Source organism: Ipomoea nil, unplaced genomic scaffold (assembly GCF_001879475.1).
Source record: "Ipomoea nil cultivar Tokyo-kokei standard unplaced genomic scaffold, Asagao_1.1 scaffold1900, whole genome shotgun sequence".
In the NCBI taxonomy this organism is placed as follows: domain Eukaryota; kingdom Viridiplantae; phylum Streptophyta; class Magnoliopsida; order Solanales; family Convolvulaceae; genus Ipomoea; species Ipomoea nil.
In genome coordinates, this window is record NW_017618328.1 from 1,816,108 (window position 1) to 1,838,860 (window position 22,753).

General features: G+C 32.6%; 12 non-coding genes across 12 annotated transcripts; all 12 read left to right on the plus strand.

Moving 5' to 3' along the window:
* Positions 1-1,121: 1,121 nt before the first annotated feature.
* TRNAE-CUC lies at positions 1,122-1,194 on the plus strand. Its single transcript has one exon. It is a non-coding gene; the product is annotated as a tRNA-Glu (tRNA).
* Positions 1,195-3,470: 2,276 nt separating this feature from the next.
* Positions 3,471-3,543, plus strand: TRNAE-CUC. The gene has a single exon. It is a non-coding gene; the product is annotated as a tRNA-Glu (tRNA).
* Positions 3,544-4,691: 1,148 nt separating this feature from the next.
* On the plus strand, positions 4,692-4,764 carry TRNAE-CUC. Its single transcript has one exon. It is a non-coding gene; the product is annotated as a tRNA-Glu (tRNA).
* Positions 4,765-5,921: 1,157 nt separating this feature from the next.
* Positions 5,922-5,994, plus strand: TRNAE-CUC. The gene has a single exon. It is a non-coding gene; the product is annotated as a tRNA-Glu (tRNA).
* A 1,157-nt stretch (positions 5,995-7,151) lies between these two features.
* TRNAE-CUC lies at positions 7,152-7,224 on the plus strand. Its single transcript has one exon. It is a non-coding gene; the product is annotated as a tRNA-Glu (tRNA).
* A 1,148-nt stretch (positions 7,225-8,372) lies between these two features.
* On the plus strand, positions 8,373-8,445 carry TRNAE-CUC. The gene has a single exon. It is a non-coding gene; the product is annotated as a tRNA-Glu (tRNA).
* Positions 8,446-10,824: 2,379 nt separating this feature from the next.
* On the plus strand, positions 10,825-10,897 carry TRNAE-CUC. Its single transcript has one exon. It is a non-coding gene; the product is annotated as a tRNA-Glu (tRNA).
* Positions 10,898-12,046: 1,149 nt separating this feature from the next.
* Positions 12,047-12,119, plus strand: TRNAE-CUC. Its single transcript has one exon. It is a non-coding gene; the product is annotated as a tRNA-Glu (tRNA).
* A 1,148-nt stretch (positions 12,120-13,267) lies between these two features.
* TRNAE-CUC lies at positions 13,268-13,340 on the plus strand. The gene has a single exon. It is a non-coding gene; the product is annotated as a tRNA-Glu (tRNA).
* Positions 13,341-14,488: 1,148 nt separating this feature from the next.
* TRNAE-CUC lies at positions 14,489-14,561 on the plus strand. The gene has a single exon. It is a non-coding gene; the product is annotated as a tRNA-Glu (tRNA).
* Positions 14,562-15,718: 1,157 nt separating this feature from the next.
* Positions 15,719-15,791, plus strand: TRNAE-CUC. The gene has a single exon. It is a non-coding gene; the product is annotated as a tRNA-Glu (tRNA).
* Positions 15,792-20,587: 4,796 nt separating this feature from the next.
* On the plus strand, positions 20,588-20,660 carry TRNAE-CUC. The gene has a single exon. It is a non-coding gene; the product is annotated as a tRNA-Glu (tRNA).
* Positions 20,661-22,753: the final 2,093 nt, after the last annotated feature.

A 22,753-nucleotide genomic window follows, 5' to 3' on the forward strand; every position in this document is an offset into this window, starting at 1 on the left:
TCACGGCGAGGTGAAAAACCACTTGCCGAATATGGGATGTGAGGGGCTCGGCCTCTCGACCTCAGGATCACTCAAAAGCTATGACACCTACATGCTAGCCAACTACACTACCACCCCATATTGATAATTAATAATGACAATTACGTCCCCGTACATTCCTTTTTTTAATTACCAATGCTTTTATTTTAGGAAATTATAGGCCACTAGATAATGCAAGATCGATGGTGTGCAAAGGCGGTTTTTATACCGTGGACCTTGGTCCACACAGTTTAGTGGACCACATTCCGAAAATGGCATCGTGTCTTTAATTAAAGAATCGACCACTGTTAAATTTTAACAAATATCATATTTTTTATGCGTTTATAATAAGATGAAACTAATGTGTATTTCAAATTAAACTGAATACTTTGTCTCGCAAATATTGCAAATGAAACTGTAATTGAATTGAAATGATAATTTGGTTGTGGTGAAACGAAACTGCAGTATGTCTAAAATGAAACTGAATGGCATGTCTCACATATTGAGTGTATATTGTCAAATAGAATTGTAGTTGGATTGAAATGTTACTTTAGTTTTGCTGAAATGAAACTATAGTATGTATAAAAAGAAACCGAATAACATACATGTCTCACATATTGAGTGTTATATTGTAATATGAAACTATAGTTATATCAAAATGAAACTTTTGTTGTTTTTAAATGAAACTATAGTGTATATAAAATGAAACCGAATAACAATTTCACATATTAGAGTGTATATTGAAAAATAAAATCATAGATGAATTAGAATTATAATTTAGTGGTGTTGTAATAAGACTACAGTGAGTATAATATGATATTCAATAACAAGTCACGTTGTAATAAGACTATTGTACATATAATGTCGAATGAAACTGTAGTTTAAACAAAATGAAACATTAGTTGTGCTGAAATGAAACTACAATATAAATAAAATGAAACTGAAAATGTTATACAAACCGAACTAATTTCACAGAACGGGTGCGGTTTCTTTTCATTAAAAGAAACGACACCGTTTTGGAAAATGGTCCACACAGCTGCGTGGATCATGGTCCACTGTAAAATTTTGTCGATATTCAAAAGATTACATAATGGAAAAATGAATCTGTTGTAGTCTAGTTGGTTAGGATACTCGGCTCTCACCCGAGAGATTCGGATTCAAATCCCGGCAACGGAAACACTATTTTTTGTTCTTTAATTTTGTACTACTAGCTCACGGCGAGGTGAAAAACCACTTGCGGAATATGGGATGTGAGGGGCTCGGCCTCTCGACCTCAGGATCACTCAAAATCTATGACACCTACATGCTAGCCAACTACACTACCACCCCATATTGATAATTAATAATGACAATTACGTCCCCGTACGTTCCTTTTTTTAATTACCAATGCTTTTATTTTAAGAAATTATAGGCCACTAGATAATGCAAGATCGATGGTGTGCAAAGGCGGTTTTTATACCGTGGATCTTGGTCCACACAGTTTAGTGGACCACGTTCCGAAAATAGCATCGTGTCTTTAATTAAAGAATCGACCACCGTTAAATTTTAACAATTCTCATATTTTTTATGCGTTTATAATAAGATGAAACTAATGTGTATTTCAAATTAAACTGAATACTTTGTCTCGCAAATATTGCGAATGTAACTGTAATTGAATTGAAATGATAATTTGGTTGTGTTGAAACGAAACTGCAGTATGTCTAAAATGAAACTGAATGGCATGTCTCACATATTGAGTGTATATTGTCAAATAGAATTGTAGTTGGATTGTAATGTTACTTTAGTTTTGCAGAAATGAAACTACAGTATGTATAATAAGAAACCGAATAACATACATGTCTCACATATTGAGTGTTATATTGTAAAATAAAATCGTAGTTGAATTAGAATTATAATTTAGTGGTGTTGTAATAAGACTACAGTGAGTATAATATGATATTCAATAACAAGTCACATTGTAATAAGACTATTGTACATACAATGTCGAATGAAACTGTAGTTTAAACAAAATGAAACATTAGTTGTGCTGAAATGAAACTACAATATAAATAAAATGAAATTGAAAATGTTATACAAACCAAACTAATTTCACAGAACGGGTGCGGTTTCTTTTCATTAAAAGAAACGACATGGTTTTGGAAAATGGTCCACACAGCTGTGTGGATAATGGTCCACTGTAAAATTTTGTCGATATTCACATGATGACATAGTGGAATAATGAATTTGTTGTAGTCTAGTTGGTTAGGATACTTGGCTCTCACTTTAAAAACCTGGGTTCAAATCCAAGCAACGGAAACACTATTTTTTGTTCTTTAATTTTGTACTACTAGCTCACGGCGAGGTGAAAAACCACTTGCGGAATATGGGATGTGAGGGGCTCGGCCTCTCGACCTCAGGATCACTCAAAAGCTATGACACCTACATGCTATTCAACTACACTACCACCCCATATTGATAAATAATAATGACAATTACGTCCCCGTATGTTCCTTTATTTAATTACAAATGCTTTTATGTTAGGGAATTATAGGCCACTAGATAATGCAAGATCGATGATGTGCAAAGGCGGTTTTTATACCGTGGACCGTGGTCCACACAGTTTAGAGGACCACGCTCCGAAAATGGCATCGTGTCTTTCATTAAAGAAACGACCACCGTTAAATTTTAACAAATCTCATATTTTTTATGTGTTTATAATAAGATGAAACTACAGTGTATTTCAAATTAAACTGAATACTTTGTCTCGCAAATATTGCAAATGTAACTGTAATTGAATTGAAATGATAATTTGGTTGTGTTGAAACGAAACTGCAGTATGTCTAAAATGAAACTGAATGGCATGTCTCACATATTGAGTGTATATTGTCAAATAGAATTGTAGTTGGATTGAAATGTTACTTTAGTTTTGCTGAAATGAAACTACAGTATGTATAAAAAGAAACCGAATAACATACATGTCTCACATATTGAGTGTTATATTGTAATATGAAACTATAGTTATATCAAAATGAAACTTTAGTTGTTTTTAAATGAAAGTATAGTGTATATAAAATGAAACAGAATAACAATTTCACATATTCGAGTGTATATTGTAAACTAAAATCGTAGTTGAATTAGAAATATAATTTAGTGGTGTTGTAATAAGACTACAGTGAGTATAATATGATATTCAATAACAAGTCACATTGTAATAAGACTATTGTACATATAATGTCGAATGAAATTGTAGTTTAAACAAAATGAAACATTAGTTGTGCTGAAATGAAACTACAATATAAATAAAATGAAACTGGCAATGTTATACAAACCTAACTAATTTAACAGAACGGGTGCTGTTTGTTTTCATTAAAAGAAACGACACCGTTTTGGAAAATGGTCCACACAGCTGTGTGGATCATGGTTCACTGTAAAATTTTGTCGGTATTCAAAAGATGACATAGTGGAAAAATGAATCCGTTGTAGTCTAGTTGGTTAGGATACTCGGCTCTCACCTGAGAGACCCGGGTCCAAATCCCGGCAACGAAAACACTATTTTTTCTTCTGTAATTTTGTACTACTAGTTCACGGCGAGGGGAAAAACCACTTGCGGAATATGGAGTGTGAGGGGCGCGACCTCTCGACCTCAGGATCACTCAGAAGGTATGAGACCTACACGCTATTCAACTACACTACCACCCCATATTGGTAATTAATAATGACAATTACGTCCCCGTACGTTCCTTTTTTTAATTACCAATGCTTTTATGTTCGGGAATTATAGGCCACTAGATAATGCAAGATCGATGGTGTGCAAAGGCGGTTTTTATACCGTGGACCTTGGTCTACACAGTTTAGTGGACCACGCTCCGAAAATCGCATCGTGTCTTTAATTAAAGAAACGACCACCGTTAAATTTTAACAAATCTCATATTTTTTATGTGTTTATAATAAGATGAAACTACAGTGTATTTCAAATTAAACTGAATACTTTGTCTCGCAAATATTGAAAATGAAACTGTAATTGAATTGAAATGATAATTTGGTTGTGTTGAAACGAAACTGCAGTATGTCTAAAATGAAACTGAATAGCAAGTCTCACGTGTTGACTGTATATTGTCAAATAGAATTGTAGTTGGATTGAAATGTTACTTTAGTTTTGCTAAAATGAAACTACAGTATGTATAAAAAGAAACTGAATAACATACATGTCTCACATATTGAGTGTTATATTGTAATATGAAACTATAGTTATATCAAAATGAAACTTTAGTTGTTTTTAAATGAATATATAAAATGAAACAGAATAACAATTTCACATATTCGAGTGTATATTGTAAACTAAAGTCGTAGTTGAATTAGAATTATAATTTAGTGGTGTTGTAATAAGACTACAGTGAGTATAATATGATATTCAATAACAAGTCACATTATAATTAGACTATTGTACATATAATGTCGAATGAAATTGTAGTTTAAACAAAATGAAACATTAGTTGTGCTGAAATGAAACTACAATATAAATAAAATGAAACTGAAAATGTTATACAAACCGAACAAATTTCAAAGAACGGGTGCGGTTTCTTTTCATTAAAAGAAACGACACCGTTTTGGAAAATGGTCCACACAGCTGCGTGGATCATGGTCCACTGTAAAATTTTGTTGGTATTCAAAATATGACATAGTGGAAAAATGAATCCGTTGTAGTCTAGTTGGTTAGGATACTCGGCTCTCACCCGAGAGATCTGGGTTCAAATCCCGGCAACGGAAACACTATTTTTTGTTCTTTAATTTTGTACTACTAGTTCACGGCGAGGGGAAAAACCACTTGCGGAATATGGGATGTGAGGGGCTAGGCCTCTCGACCTCAGGATCACTCAGAAGCTATGAGACCTACACGCTATTCAACTACACTACCACCCCATATTGATAATTAATAATGACAATTACGTCCCCGTACGTTCCTTTTTTTAATTACCAATGCTTTTATGTTCGGGAATTATAGGCCACTAGATAATGCAAGATCGATGGTGTGCAAAGGCGGTTTTTATACCGTGGACCTTGGTCTACACAGTTTAGTGGACCACTCTCCGAAAATGGCATCGTGTCTTTAATTAAAGAAACGACCACCGTTAAATATTAACAAATCTCATATTTTTTATGTGTTTATAATAAGATGAAACTACAGTGTATTTCAAATTAAACTGAATACTTTGTCTCGCAAATATTGTAAATGAAACTGTAATTGAATTGAAATGATAATTTGGTTGTGTTGAAACGAAACTGCAGTATGTCTAAAATGAAACTGAGTAGCAAGTCTCACATATTGAGTGTATATTGTCAAATAGAATTGTAGTTGGATTGAAATGTTACTTTAATTTTGCTGAAATGAAACTACAGTATGTATAAAAAGAAACTGAATAACATACATGTCTCACATATTGAGTGTTATATTGTAATATGAAACTATAGTTATATCAAAATGAAACTTTAGTTGTTTTTAAATGAAAGTATAGTGTATATAAAATGAAACAGAATAACAATTTCACATATTCGAGTGTATATTGTAAACTAAAATCGTAGTTGAATTAGAAATATAATTTAGTGGTGTTGTAATAAGACTACAGTGAGTATAATATGATATTCAATAACAAGTCACATTGTAATAAGACTATTGTACATATAATGTCGAATGAAATTGTAGTTTAAACAAAATGAAACATTAGTTGTGCTGAAATGAAACTACAATATAAATAAAATGAAACTGGCAATGTTATACAAACCTAACTAATTTAACAGAACGGGTGCTGTTTGTTTTCATTAAAAGAAACGACACCGTTTTGGAAAATGGTCCACACAGCTGTGTGGATCATGGTTCACTGTAAAATTTTGTCGGTATTCAAAAGATGACATAGTGGAAAAATGAATCCGTTGTAGTCTAGTTGGTTAGGATACTCGGCTCTCACCTGAGAGACCCGGGTCCAAATCCCGGCAACGAAAACACTATTTTTTCTTCTGTAATTTTGTACTACTAGTTCACGGCGAGGGGAAAAACCACTTGCGGAATATGGAGTGTGAGGGGCGCGACCTCTCGACCTCAGGATCACTCAGAAGGTATGAGACCTACACGCTATTCAACTACACTACCACCCCATATTGGTAATTAATAATGACAATTACGTCCCCGTACGTTCCTTTTTTTAATTACCAATGCTTTTATGTTCGGGAATTATAGGCCACTAGATAATGCAAGATCGATGGTGTGCAAAGGCGGTTTTTATACCGTGGACCTTGGTCTACACAGTTTAGTGGACCACGCTCCGAAAATGGCATCGTGTCTTTAATTAAAGAAACGACCACCGTTAAATATTAACAAATCTCATATTTTTTATGTGTTTATAATAAGATGAAACTACAGTGTATTTCAAATTAAACTGAATACTTTGTCTCGCAAATATTGTAAATGAAACTGTAATTGAATTGAAATGATAATTTGGTTGTGTTGAAACGAAACTGCAGTATGCCTAAAATGAAACTGAGTAGCAAGTCTCACATATTGAGTGTATATTGTCAAATAGAATTGTAGTTGGATTGAAATGTTACTTTAATTTTGCTGAAATGAAACTACAGTATGTATAAAAAGAAACTGAATAACATACATGTCTCACATATTGAGTGTTATATTGTAATATGAAACTATAGTTATATCAAAATGAAACTTTAGTTGTTTTTAAATGAAACTATCGTGTATATAAAATGAAACAGAATAACAATTTCACATATTCGAGTGTATATTGTAAACTAAAATCGTAGTTGAATTAGAAATATAATTTAGTGGTGTTGTAACAAGACTACAGTGAGTATAATATGATATTCAATAACAAGTAACATTGTAATAAGACTATTGTACATATAATGTCGAATGAAATTGTAGTTTAAACAAAATGAAACATTAATTGTGCTGAAATGAAACTACAATATAAATAAAATGAAACTGAAAATGTTATACAAACCGAACTAATTTAAAAGAACGGGTGCAGTTTGTTTTCATTAAAAGAAACAACACCGTTTTGGAAAATGGTCCACACAGCTGTGTGGATCATAGTCCACTGTAAAATTTTGTCGGTATTCAAAAGATGACATAGTGGAAAAATGAATCCGTTGTAGTCTAGTTGGTTAGGATACTCGGCTCTCACTTGAGAGACCCGGGTTCAAATCCCGGCAATGGAAACACTATTTTTTGTTCTTTAATTTTGTACTACTAGTTCACGACGAGGGGAAAAACCAATTGCGGAATATGGGATGTGAGGGGCTCGGCCTCTCGACCTCATGATCACTCAGAAGCTATGAGACCTACACGCTATTCAACTACACTACCACCCCATATTGTTAATTAATAATGACAATTATGTCCCCGTACGTTCCTTTTTTTAATTACCAATGCTTTTATGTTAGGGAATTATAGGCCACTAGATAATGCAAGATCGATGGTGTGCAAATGCGGTTTTTATACCGTGGACCTTGGTCCACACAGTTTAGTGGACCACGTTCCGAAAATGGCATCGTGTCTTTAATTAAAGAAACGACCACCGTTAAATTTTAACAAATCTCATATTTTTTATGTGTTTATAATAAGATGAAACTACAGTGTATTTCTAATTAAACTTAATACTTTGTCTCGCAAATATTGTAAATGAAACTGTAATTGAATTGAAATGATAATTTGGTTGTGTTGAAACGAAACTGCAGTATGTCTAAAATGAAACTGAATAGCAAGTCTCACATGTTGAGTGTATATTGTCAAATAGAATTGTAGTTGGATTGAAATGTTACTTTAGTTTTGCTGAAATGAAACTACAGTATTTATAAAAAGAAACTGAATAACATACATGTCTCACATATTGAGTGTTATATTGTAATATGAAACTATAGTTATATCATAATGAAACTTTAGTTGTTTTTAAATGAATATATAAAATGAAACAGAATAACAATTTCACATATTCGAGTGTATATTGTAAACTAAAATCGTAGTTGAATTAGAATTATAATTTAGTGGTGTTGTAATAAGACTACAGTGAGTATAATATGATATTCAATAACAAGTCACATTGTAATAAGACTATTGTACATATAATGGCGAATGAAATTGTAGTTTAAATAAAATGAAACATTAGTTGTGCTGAAATGAAACTACAATATAAATAAAATGAAACAGAAAATGTTATACAAACCGAACTAATTTCAAAGAACGGGAGCGGTTTCTTTTCATTAAAAGAAACGACACCGTTTTGGAAAATGGTCCACACAGCTGTGTGGATCATGGTCCACTGTAAAATTTTGTTGGTATTCAAAATATGACATAGTGGAAAGATGAATCCGTTGTAGTCTAGTTGGTTAGGATACTCGGCTCTCACCCGAGAGACCCAGGTTCAAATCCCGGCAACGGAAACACTATTTTTTGTTCTTTAATTTTGTACTACTAGTTCACGGCGAGGGGAAAACCCACTTGTGGAATATGGGATGTGAGGGGCTAGGCCTCTCGACCTCAGGATCACTCAGAAGCCATGAGACCTACACGCTATTCAACTACACTTCCACCCCATATTGATAATTAATAATGACAATTACGTCCCCGTACGTTCCTTTTTTTAATTACCAATGCTTTTTATGTTAGGGAATTATAGGCCACTAGATAATGCAAGATCGATGGTGTGCAAAGGCGGTTTTTATACCGTGGACCTTGGTCTACACAGTTTAGTGGATCACGCTCTGAAAATGGTATCGTGTCTTTAATTAAAGAAACGTCCACCGTTAAATATTAACAAATCTCATATTTTTTATGTGTTTATAATAAGATGAAACTACAGTGTATTTCAAATTAAACTGAATACTTTGTCTCGCAAATATTGTAAATGAAACTGTAATTGAATTGAAATGATAATTTGGTTGTGTTGAAACGAAACTACAGTATGTCTAAAATGAAACTGAGTAGCAAGTCTCACATATTGAGTGTATATTGTCAAATAGAATTGTAGTTGGATTGAAATGTTACTTTAATTTTGCGTAAATGAAACTACAGTATGTATAAAAAGAAACTGAATAACATACATGTCTCACATATTGAGTGTTATATTGTAATATGAAACTATAGTTATATCAAAATGAAACTTTAGTTGTTTTTAAATGAAACTATAGTGTATATAAAATGAAACAGAATAACAATTTCACATATTCGAGCGTATATTGTAAACTAAAATCGTAGTTGAATTAGAAATATAATTTAGTGGTGTTGTAACAAGACTACAGTGAGTATAATATGATATCCAATAACAAGTCACATTGTAATAAGACTATTGTACATATAATGTCGAATGAAATTGTAGTTTAAACAAAATGAAACATTAGTTGTGCTGAAATGAAACTACAATATAAATAAAATGAAACTGAAAATGTTATACAAACCTAACTAATTTAACAGAACGGGTGCTGTTTGTTTTCATTAAAAGAAACGACACCGTTTTGGAAAATGGTCCACACAGCTGTGTGGATCATGGTCCACTGTAAAATTTTGTCGGTATTCAAATGATGACATAGTGGAAAAATGAATTCGTTGTAGTCTAGTTGGTTAGGATACTTGACTCTCACCCGCGAGACCCGGGTTCAAATCTCGGCAACGGAAACAATATTTTTTGTTCTTTAATTTTGTACAACTAGTTCACGGCGAGGGGAAAAACCACTTGCGAAATATGGGATGTGAGGGGCTCAGCCACTCGACCTTAGGATCACTCAGAAGCTATGAGACCTACACGCTATTCCACTACACTACCACCCCAAATTGATAATTAATAATGACAATTACGTCCCCGTACCTTCCTTTTTTTAATTACCAATGCTTTTATGTTAGGGAATTATAGGCCACTAGATAATGCAAGATCGATGGTGTGCAAAGGCGGTTTTTATACCGTGGACCTTGGTCCACACAGTTTAGTGGACCACGTTCCGAAAATGGCATCGTGTCTTTAATTAAAGAAACGACCATCGTTAAATTTTAACAAATCTCATATTTTTTATGTGTTTATAATAAGATGAAACTACAGTGTATTTCAAATTAAACTGAATACTTTGTCTCGCAAATATTGTAAATGAAACTGTAATTGAATTGAAATGATAATTTGGTTGTGTTGAAACGAAACTGCAGTATGTCTAAAATGAAACTGAATAGCAAGTCTCACATGTTGAGTGTATATTGTCAAATAGAATTGTAGTTGGATTGAAATGTTACTTTAGTTTCGCTGAAATGAAACTACAGTATGTATAAAAAGAAACTGAATAACATACATGTCTCACATATTGAGTGTTATATTGTAATATGAAACTATAGTTATATCAAAATGAAACTTTCGTTGTTTTTAAATGAATATATAAAATGAAACAGAATAACAATTTCACATATTCGAGTGTATATTGTAAACTAAAATCGTAGTTGAATTAGAATTATAATTTAGTGGTGTTGTAATAAGACTACACTGAGTATAATATGATATTCAATAACAAGTCACATTGTAATAAGACTATTGTACATATAATGTCGAATGAAATTGTAGTTTAAACAAAATGAAACATTAGTTGTGCTGAAATGAAACTACAATATAAATAAAATGAAACTGAAAATGTTATACAAACCGAACTAATTTAACAGAACGAGTGCGGTTTGTTTTCATTAAAAGAAACGACACCGTTTTGGAAAATGGTCCACACAGCTGTGTGGATCATGGTCCACTGTAAAATTTTGTCGGTATTCAAAAGATGACATAGTGGAAAAATGAATCCGTTGTAGTCTAGTTGGTTAGGATACTCGGCTCTCACTCGAGAGACTCGGGTACAAATCCCGGCAACGGAAACACTATTTTTTGTTCTTTAATTTTGTACTACTAGTTCACGGCGAAGGGAAAAACCAATTGCGGAATATGGGATGTGAGGGGCTCGGCCTCTCGACCTCAGGATCACTCAGAAACTATGAGACCTACACGCTATTCAACTACACTACCACCCCATATTGATAATTAATAATGACAATTACGTCCCCATACGTTCCTTTTTTTAATTACCAATGCTTTTATGTTAGGGAATTATAGGCCACTAGATAATGCAAGATCGATGGTGTGCAAAGGCGGTTTTTATACCGTGGACCTTGGTCCACACAGTTTAGTGGACCACGTTCCGAAAATGGCATCGTGTCTTTAATTAAAGAAACGACCACCGTTAAATTTTAACAAATCTCATATTTTTTTATGTGTTTATAATAAGATGAAACTACAGTGTATTTCAAATTAAACTGAATACTTTGTCTCGCAAATATTGTAAATGAAACTGTAATTGAATTGAAATGATAATTTGGTTGTGTTGAAACGAAACTGCAGTATGTCTAAAATGAAACTGAATATCAAGTCTCACATGTTGAGTGTATATTGTCAAATAGAATTGTAGTTGGATTGAAATGTTACTTTAGTTTTGCTGAAATGAAACTACAGTATGTATAAAACGAAACTGAATAACATACATGTCTCACATATTGAGTGTTATATTGTAATATTGAACTATAGTTATATCAAAATGAAACTTTAGTTGTTTTTAAATGAATATATAAAATGAAACAGGATAACAATATCACATATTCGAGTGTATATTGTAAACTAAAATCGTAGTTGAATTAGAATTATAATTTAGTGGTGTTGTAATAAGACTACACTGAGTATAATATGATATTCAATAACAAGTCACATTGTAATAAGACTATTGTACATATAATGTCGAATGAAATTGTAGTTTAAACAAAATGAAACATTAGTTGTGCTGAAATGAAACTACAATATAAATAAAATGAAACTGAAAATGTTATACAAACCGAACTAATTTAACAGAACGAGTGCGGTTTGTTTTCATTAAAAGAAACGACACCGTTTTGGAAAATGGTCCACACAGCTGTGTGGATCATGGTCCACTGTAAAATTTTGTCGGTATTCAAAAGATGACATAGTGGAAAAATGAATCCGTTGTAGTCTAGTTGGTTAGGATACTCGGCTCTCACTCGAGAGACTCGGGTACAAATCCCGGCAACGGAAACACTATTTTTTGTTTTTTAATTTTGTACTACTAGTTCACGGCGAAGGGAAAAACCAATTGCGGAATATGGGATGTGAGGGGCTCGGCCTCTTGACCTCAGGATCACTCAGAAACTATGAGACCTACACGCTATTCAACTACACTACCACCCCATATTGATAATTAATAATGACAATTACGTCCCCATACGTTCCTTTTTTTAATTACCAATGCTTTTATGTTAGGGAATTATAGGCCACTAGATAATGCAAGATCGATGGTGTGCAAAGGCGGTTTTTATACCGTGGACCTTGGTCCACACAGTTTAGTGGACCACGTTCCGAAAATGGCATCGTGTCTTTAATTAAAGAAACGACCACCGTTAAATTTTAACAAATCTCATATTTTTTATGTGTTTATAATAAGATGAAACTACAGTGTATTTCAAATTAAACTGAATACTTTGTCTCGCAAATATTGTAAATGAAACTGTAATTGAATTGAAATGATAATTTGGTTGTGTTGAAACGAAACTGCAGTATGTCTAAAATGAAACTGAATAGCAAGTCTCACATGTTGAGTGTATATTGTCAAATAGAGTTGTAGTTGGATTGAAATGTTACTTTAGTTTTGCTGAAATGAAACTACAGTATGTATAAAAAGAAACTGAATAACATACATGTCTCATATATTGAGTGTTATATTGTAATATGAAACTATAGTTATATCAAAATGAAACTTTCGTTGTTTTTAAATGAATATATAAAATGACGCAGAATAACAATTTCACATATTCGAGTGTATATTGTAAACTAAAATCGTAGTTGAATTAGAATTATAATTTAGTGGTGTTGTAATAAGACTACACTGAGTATAATATGATATTCAATAACAAGTCACATTGTAATAAGACTATTGTACATATAATGTCGAATGAAATTGTAGTTTAAACAAAATGAAACATTAGTTGTGCTGAAATGAAACTACAATATAAATAAAATGAAACTGAAAATGTTATACAAACCGAACTAATTTAACAGAACGAGTGCGGTTTGTTTTCATTAAAAGAAACGACACCGTTTTGGAAAATGGTCCACACAGCTGTGTGGATCATGGTCCACTGTAAAATTTTGTCGGTATTCAAAAGATGACATAGTGGAAAAATGAATCCGTTGTAGTCTAGTTGGTTAGGATACTCGGCTCTCACTCGAGAGACTCGGGTACAAATCCCGGCAACGGAAACACTATTTTTTGTTCTTTAATTTTGTACTACTAGTTCACGGCGAAGGGAAAAACCAATTGCGGAATATGGGATGTGAGGGGCTCGGCCTCTCGACCTCAGGATCACTCAGAAACTATGAGACCTACACGCTATTCAACTACACTACCACCCCATATTGATAATTAATAATGACAATTACGTCCCCATACGTTCCTTTTTTTAATTACCAATGCTTTTATGTTAGGGAATTATAGGCCACTAGATAATGCAAGATCGATGGTGTGCAAAGGCGGTTTTTATACCGTGGACCTTGGTCCACACAGTTTAGTGGACCACGTTCCGAAAATGGCATCGTGTCTTTAATTAAAGAAACGACCACCGTTAAATTTTAACAAATCTCATATTTTTTATGTGTTTATAATAAGATGAAACTACAGTGTATTTCAAATTAAACTGAATACTTTGTCTCGCAAATATTGTAAATGAAACTGTAATTGAATTGAAATGATAATTTGGTTGTGTTGAAACGAAACTGCAGTATGTCTAAAATGAAACTGAATATCAAGTCTCACATGTTGAGTGTATATTGTCAAATAGAATTGTAGTTGGATTGAAATGTTACTTTAGTTTTGCTGAAATGAAACTACAGTATGTATAAAACGAAACTAAATAACATACATGTCTCACATATTGAGTGTTATATTGTAATATTGAACTATAGTTATATCAAAATGAAACTTTAGTTGTTTTTAAATGAATATATAAAATGAAACAGGATAACAATATCACATATTCGAGTGTATATTGTAAACTAAAATCGTAGTTGAATTAGAATTATAATTTAGTGGTGTTGTAATAAGACTACACTGAGTATAATATGATATTCAATAACAAGTCACATTGTAATAAGACTATTGTACATATAATGTCGAATGAAATTGTAGTTTAAACAAAATGAAACATTAGTTGTGCTGAAATGAAACTACAATATAAATAAAATGAAACTGAAAATGTTATACAAACCGAACTAATTTAACAGAACGAGTGCGGTTTGTTTTCATTAAAAGAAACGACACCGTTTTGGAAAATGGTCCACACAGCTGTGTGGATCATGGTCCACTGTAAAATTTTGTCGGTATTCAAAAGATGACATAGTGGAAAAATGAATCCGTTGTAGTCTAGTTGGTTAGGATACTCGGCTCTCACTCGAGAGACTCGGGTACAAATCCCGGCAACGGAAACACTATTTTTTGTTCTTTAATTTTGTACTACTAGTTCACGGCGAAGGGAAAAACCAATTGCGGAATATGGGATGTGAGGGGCTCGGCCTCTCGACCTCAGGATCACTCAGAAGCTATGAGACCTACACGCTATTCAACTACACTACCACCCCATATTGATAATTAATAATGACAATTACGTCCCCATACGTTCCTTTTTTTAATTACCAATGCTTTTATGTTAGGGAATTATAGGCCACTAGATAATGCAAGATCGATGGTGTGCAAAGGCGGTTTTTATACCGTGGACCTTGGTCCACACAGTTTAGTGGACCACGTTCCGAAAATGGCATCGTGTCTTTAATTAAAGAAACGACCACCGTTAAATTTTAACAAATCTCATATTTTTTATGTGTTTATAATAAGATGAAACTACAGTGTATTTCAAATTAAACTGAATACTTTGTCTCGCAAATATTGTAAATGAAACTGTAATTGAATTGAAATGATAATTTGGTTGTGTTGAAACGAAACGGCAGTATGTCTAAAATGAAACTGAATATCAAGTCTCACATGTTGAGTGTATATTGTCAAATAGAATTGTAGTTGGATTGAAATGTAACTTTAGTTTTGCTGAATTGAAACTACAGTATGTATAAAAAGAAACTGAATAACATACATGTCTCACATATTGAGTGTTATATTGTAATATGAAACTATAGTTATATCAAAATGAAACTTTAGTAGTTTTTAAATGAAACTATAGTGTATATAAAATGAAACAGAATAACAATTTCACATATTCGAGTGTATATTGTAAACTAAAATCGTAGTTGAATTAGAATTCTAATTTAGTGGTGTTGTAATAAGACTATACTGAGTATAATATGATATTCAATAACAAGTCACATTGTAATAAGACTATTGTACATATAATGTCGAATGAAATTGTAGATTAAACAAAATGAAACATTAGTTGTGCTGAAATGAAACTACAATATAAATAAAATGAAACTGAAAATGTTATACAAACCGAACTAATTTCGCAGAACGGGTGCGGTTTCTTTTCATTAAAAGAAACGACACCGTTTTGTAAAATGGTCCACACAACTGTGTGGATCATGGTCCACTGTAAAATTTTGTCGGTATTCAAAAGATGACATAGTGGAAAAATGAATCCGTTGTAGTCTGGTTGGTTAGGATACTCGGTTCTCACCCGAGAGACCCGGGTTTAAACCCCGGCAACGGAAACACTATTTTTTGTTCGTTAATTTTGTACTACTAGTTCACGGCGAGGGAAAAAACCACTTGCGGAATATGGGATGTGAGGGGCTCGGCCTCTCGACCTCAAGATCACTTATGAGACCTACACGCTATTCAACTACACTACCACCCCATATTGATAATTAATAATGACAATTACTTCCCCGTACGTTCCATTTTTTAATTAACAATGCTTTTATGTTAGGGAATTATAGGCCACTAGATAATGCAAGATCGATGGTGTGCAAAGGCGGTTTTTATACCGTGGACCTTGGTCCACACAGTTTAGTGGACCACGTTCTGAAAAAGGCATCATGTCTTTAATTAAAGAATTGACCACCGTTAAATTTTAACAAATCTCATATTTTTTATGCGTTTATAATAAGATGAAACTAATGTGTATTTCAAATTAAACTGAATACTTTGACTCGCAAATATTGCAAATGAAACTGTAATTGAATTGAAATGATAATTTGGTTGTGTTGAAACGAAACTGCAGTATGTCTAAAATGAAAATGAATGGCATGTCTCACATATTGAGTGTATATTGTCAAATAGAATTGTAGTTCGATTGAAATGTTACTTTAGTTTTGCTGAATTGAAACTACAGTATGTATAAAAAGAAACTGAATAACATACATGTCTCACATATTGAGTGTTATATTGTAATATGAAACTATAGTTATATCAAAATGAAACTTTAGTTGTTTTTAAATGAAACTATAGTGTATATAAAATGAAACAGAATAACAATTTCACATATTCGAGTGTATATTGTAAACTAAAATCGTAGTTGAATTAGAATTATAATTTAGTGGTGTTGTAATAAGACTTCAGTGAGTATAATATGATATTCAATAACAAGTCACATTGCAATAAGACTATTGTACATAAAATGTCGAATGAAATTGTAGTTTAAACAAAATGAAACATTATTTGTGCTGAAATGAAACTACAATATAAATAAAATGAAACTGAAAATGTTATACAAACCGAACTAATTTCGCAGAACGGGTGCGGTTTCTTTTCATTAAAAGAAACGACACCGTTTTGGAAAATGGTCCACACAGCTCTGTGGATCATGGTCCACTGTAAAATTTAGTCGGTATTCAAAAGATGACATAGTGGAAAAATGAATCCGTTGCAGTCTGGTTGGTTAGTATACTCGGTTCTCACCCGAGAGACCCGAGTTCAAACCCCGGCAACGGATACACTATTTTTTGTTCGTTAATTTTGTACTGCAAGTTCACGGCGAGGGGAAAAACCACTTGCGGAATATGGGATGTGAGGGGCTCGGCCACTCGACCTCAGGATCACTTATGAGACCTACACGCTATTCAACTACACTACCACCCCATATTGATAATTAAAATGACAATTACGTCCCCGTACGTTCCATTTTTTAATTACCAATGCTTTTATGTTAGGGAATTATAGGCCACTAGATAATGCAAGATCGATGGTGTGCAAAGGCGGTTTTTATACCGTGGACCTTGGTCCACACAGTTTAGTGGACCACGTTCCGAAAATGGCATCGTGTCTTTAATTAAAGAAACAACCACCGTTAAATTTTAACAAATCTCATATCTTTTATGTGTTTATAATAAGATGAAACTAATGTGTATTTCAAATTAAACTGAATACTTTGTCTCGCAAATATTATAAATGAAACTGTAATTGAATTGAAATGATAATTTGGTTGTGTTGAAACGAAACTGCAGTATGTCTAAAATGAAACTTAAAAGCATGTCTCCCATATTGAGTTTACATTGTCGAATAGAATTGTAGATGGATTGAAATGTTACTTTAGTTTTGCTGAAATGAAACTACAGTATGGATAAAAAAGAACCGAATAACATACATGTCTCACATATTGAGTGTTATATTGTAATATGAAACAATAGTTATATCAAAATGAAAATTTAGTTGTTTTTAAATGAAACTATAGTGTATATAAAATTAAGCAGAATAACAATTTCAAATATTAGAGTGTATATTGAAAAATAAAATCGTAGTTGAATTAGAATTATAATTTAGTGGTGTTGTAATAAGACTACAGTGAGTATAATATGATATTCAATAACAAGTCACATTGTAATAAGACTATTGTACATATAATGTCGAATGAAACTGTAGTTTAAACAAAATGAAACATTAGTTGTGCTGAAATGAAACTACAATATAAATAAAATGAAACTGAAAATGTTATACAAACCGAACTAATTTCACAGAACGGGTGCGGTTTCTTTTCATTAAAAGAAACGACACCGTTTTGGAAAATGGTCCACACAGCTGTGTGGATCATGGTCCACTGTAAAATTTTTTCGGTATTCAAAAGATGACATAGTGGAAAAATGAATCCGTTGTAATCTAATTGGTTAGTATACTTGGCTCTCACCAGAGAGACCCGGGTCCAAATCCCGGCAACGGAAACACTATTTTTCGTTCTTTAATTTTGTACTACTAGTTCACGGCGTGGGGAAAAACCACGTGCGGAATATGGGATGTGAGGAGCTCGGCCTCTCGACCTCAGGATCACTCAGAAGCTATGAGACCTACACGCTATTCAACTACACTACCACCCCATATTGATAATTAATAATGACAATTACGTCCCCATACGTTCCTTTTTTTAATTACCAATGCTTTTATGTTAGGGAATTATAGGCCACTAGATAATGCAAGATCGATGGTGTGCAAAGGCGGTTTTTATACCGTGGACCTTGGTCCACACAGTTTAATGGACTACGTTCCGAAAATGGCATCGTGTCTTTAATTAAAGAAACGACCACCGTTAAATTTTAACAAATCTCATATTTTTTATGTGTTTATAATAAGATGAAACTACATTGTATTTCAAATTAAACTGAATACTTTGTCTCGCAAATATTGCAAATGAAACTGTAATTGAATTGAAATGATAATTTGGTTGTGTTGAAATGAAACTGCAGTATGTCTAAAATGAAATTGAATAGCAAGTCTCACATATTGAGTGTATATTGTCAATTAGAATTGTAGTTGGATTGAAATGTTACTTTAGTTTTGCTGAATAACATACATGTCTCACATATTCAGTGTTATATTGTAATATTAACTATAGTTATATCAAAATGAAACTTTAGTTGTTTTTAAATGAAACTATAGTGTATATAAAATAAAACAGAATAACAATTTCACATATTAGAGCGTATATTGTAAAATAAAATCGTAGTTGAATTAGAATTATAATTTAGTGGTGTTGTAATAAGACTACAGTGAGTATAATATGATATTCAATAACAAGTCACATTGTAATAAGACTATTGTACATATAATGTCGAATGAAACTGTAGTTTAAACAAAATGAAACATTAGTTGTGCTGAAATGAAACTACAATATAAATAAAATGAAACTTAAAATGTTATACAAACCGAACTAATTTCACAGAACGGGTGCGGTTTCTTTTCATTAAATGAAACGACAACGTTTTGGAAAATGGTCCACACAGCTGTGTGGATCATGGTCCACTGTAAAATTATGTCGATATTCAAATTATAACATAGTGGAAAATAGAATTCTTTGTAGTCTATTTGGTTAGGATACTCAGCTCTCACTTGAGAGACCTGGGTTCAAATCCCAGCAACAAAAACATTATTTTTTGTTCTTTAATTTTGTATACTAGATCACGACGAGGGGAAAAACCACTTGCGGAATATGGGATGTGAGGGGCTCGGCCTCTCGACCTCAGGATCACTCAGAAGCTATGAGACCTACATGCTAGCCAACAACACTACCACCCCATATTGATAATTAATAATGACAATTACATCCCCGAACGTTCCTTTTTTTAATTACCAATGCTTTTATGTTAGGGAATTATAGGCCACTAGATAATGCAAGATCGATGGTGTGCAAAGGCGGTTTTTATACCGTGGACCTTGGTCCACACAGTTTAGTGGACCACGTTCCGAAAATGGCATCGTGTCTTTAATTAAAGAAACGACCACCGTTAAATTTTAACAAATCTCATATTTTTTATGTGTTTACAATAAGATGAAACTACAGTGTATTTCAAATTAAACTGAATACTTTATCTCGCAAATATTGTAAATGAAACTGTAATTGAATTGAAATGATAATTTGGTTGTGTTGAAACGAAACTGCAGTATGTCTAAAATGAAACTGAATAGCGTGTCTCACATATTGAGTGTATATTGTCAAATAGAATTGTAGTTGGTTTGAAATGTTACATTTGTTTTGCTGAAATGAAACTACAGTATGTATAAAAAGAAACTAAACAACGTACACGTCTCACATATTGAGTGTTATATTGTAATATGAAACTATAGTTATATCAAAATGAAACTTTAGTTGTTTTTAAATGAAACTATAGTGTATATAAAATGAAACAGAATAACAATTTCACAAATTAGAGTGCATATTGTAAACAAAAATCGTAGTTGAATTAGAATTATAATTTAGTGGTGTTGTAATAAGACTACAGTGAGTATACTATGATATTCAATAACTAGTCACATTGTAATAAGACTATTGTACATATAATGTCGAATGAAACTGTAGTTTAAACAAAATGGAACATTAGTTGTGCTGAAATGAAACTACAATATAAATAAAATGAAACTGAAAATGTTATACAAACCGAACTAATTTCACAGAACAGGTGGGTTTCTTTTCATTAAAAGAAACAACACCGTTTTGGAAAATGGTCCACATAGCTGTGTGGATCATGGTCTACTGTAAAATTTTGTCGATATTCAAAAGATGACATAGTGTAAAAATGAATCTGTTGTAGTCTAGTTGGTTAGGATACTCGGTTCTCACCCAAGAGACCCGGGTTCAAATCTTGGCAACGGAAACACTATTTTTTGTTCTTTAATTTTGTACTACTAATTCACGGCGAGGGGAAAAACCACTTGCGGAATATGGGATGTGAGGGGCTCGGCCTCCTACACTACCACCCCATATTGATAATTAATAATGACAATTGCGTCCCAGTACGTTCCTTTTTTTAATTACCAATGCTTTTATGTTAGGGAATTATAGGCCACTAGATAATGCAAGATCGATGGTGTGCAAAGGCGGTTTTTATACAGTGGACCTTGGTCCACACAGTTTACTGGACCACGTTCCGAAAATGGCATCTTGTCTTTAATTAAAGAAACGCCCACTGTTAAATTTTAACAAATCTCATATTTTTTTATGTGTTTATAATAAGATGAAACTACAGTGTATTTCAAATTAAACTGAATACTTTGTCTCGCAAATATTGTAAATGAAACTGTAATTTAATTGAAATGATAATTTGATTGTGTTGAAACGAAACTGCAGTATATCTAAAATGAAACTGAATAGCAAGTCTCACATATTGAGTGTATATTGTCAAATAGAATTGTAGTTGGATTGAAATGTTACTTTAGTTTTGCTGAAATGAAACTACAGTACGTATAAAAAGAAACTGATTAACATACATGTCTCACGTATTGAGTGTTATATTGAAATATGAAACTATAGTAATATCAAAATGAAACTTTAGTTGTTTTTAAATGAAACTATAGTGTATATAAAATGAAACAGAATAACAATTTCACATATTAGAGTGTATATTGTAAAATAAAAACGTAGTTGAATTAGAATTATAATTCAGTGGTGTTGTAATAAGACTACATTGAGTATAATATGATATTCAATAACAAGTCACATTGTAATAAGACTATTCTACATATAATGTCGAATGAAACTGTAGTTTTAACAAAATGAAACATTAGTTGTGCTGAAACGAAACTACAATATAAATAAAATGAACCTGAAAATGTTATACAAACCGAACTGATTTCACAGAACGGGTGCGGTTTCTTTTCACTAAAAGAAACGACACCGTTTTGGAAAATGGTCTGCACAGCTGTGTGGATCATGGTCCACTGTAAAATGTTGTCGATATTCAAAAGATGACATAGTGGAAAAATGAATCCGTTGTAGTCTATTTGGTTTGGATACTCGGCTCTCACCCGAGAGACTCATTTTCAAATCCCGGCAACGGAAACACTATTTTTTGTTCTTTAATTTTGTACTACTAGTTCACGGCGAGGGGAAAAACCACTTGCGGAATATGGGATGTAAGGGGCTCGGCCTCTCGACCTCAGGATCACTCAAAAGCTATGAGACCTACACGCTAGCCAACTACACTACCACCCCATATTGATAATTAATAATGACAATTACGTCCCCGTACGTTCCTATTTTTAATTACCAATGCTTTTTTGTTAGGGAATTATAGGCCACTAGATAATACAAGATCGATGGTGTGCAAAGGCGGTTTTTATACCGTGGACCTTGGTCCACACAGTTTAGTGGACCACGTTCCGAAAATGGCATCGTGTCTTTAATTAAAGAAACGACCACCGTTAAATTGTAACAAATCTCATATTTTTTTATGTGTTTATAATACGATGAAACTACAGTGTATTTCATATTAAGATGAATACTTTGTCTCGCAGATATTGTAAATGAACTGTAATTGAATTGAAATGATAATTTGGTTGTGTTGAAACGAAACTGCAGTATGTCTAAAATGAAACTAAATAGCAAGTCTCACAAATTGACTGTATATTGATAAATAAAATTGTAGTTGGATTGAAATGTTACTTTAGGTTTGCTAAAAAAAAAAACTACTGTACGTGTAAAAAGAAACTGAATAACATACATGTATCACATATTGAGTGTTAAATTGAAATATGAAACTGTAGTTATATCAAAATGAAACTTTAGTTGTTTTTAAATGAAACTATAGTGTATATAAAATGAAACAGAATAACAATTTCACATATTAGAGTGTATAGTGTAAAATATAATCGTAGTTGAATTAGAATTATTATTTAGTGGTGTTGTAATAAGACTACAGTGAGTTTAATATGATATTCAATAACAAGTCACATTGTAATAAGACTATTC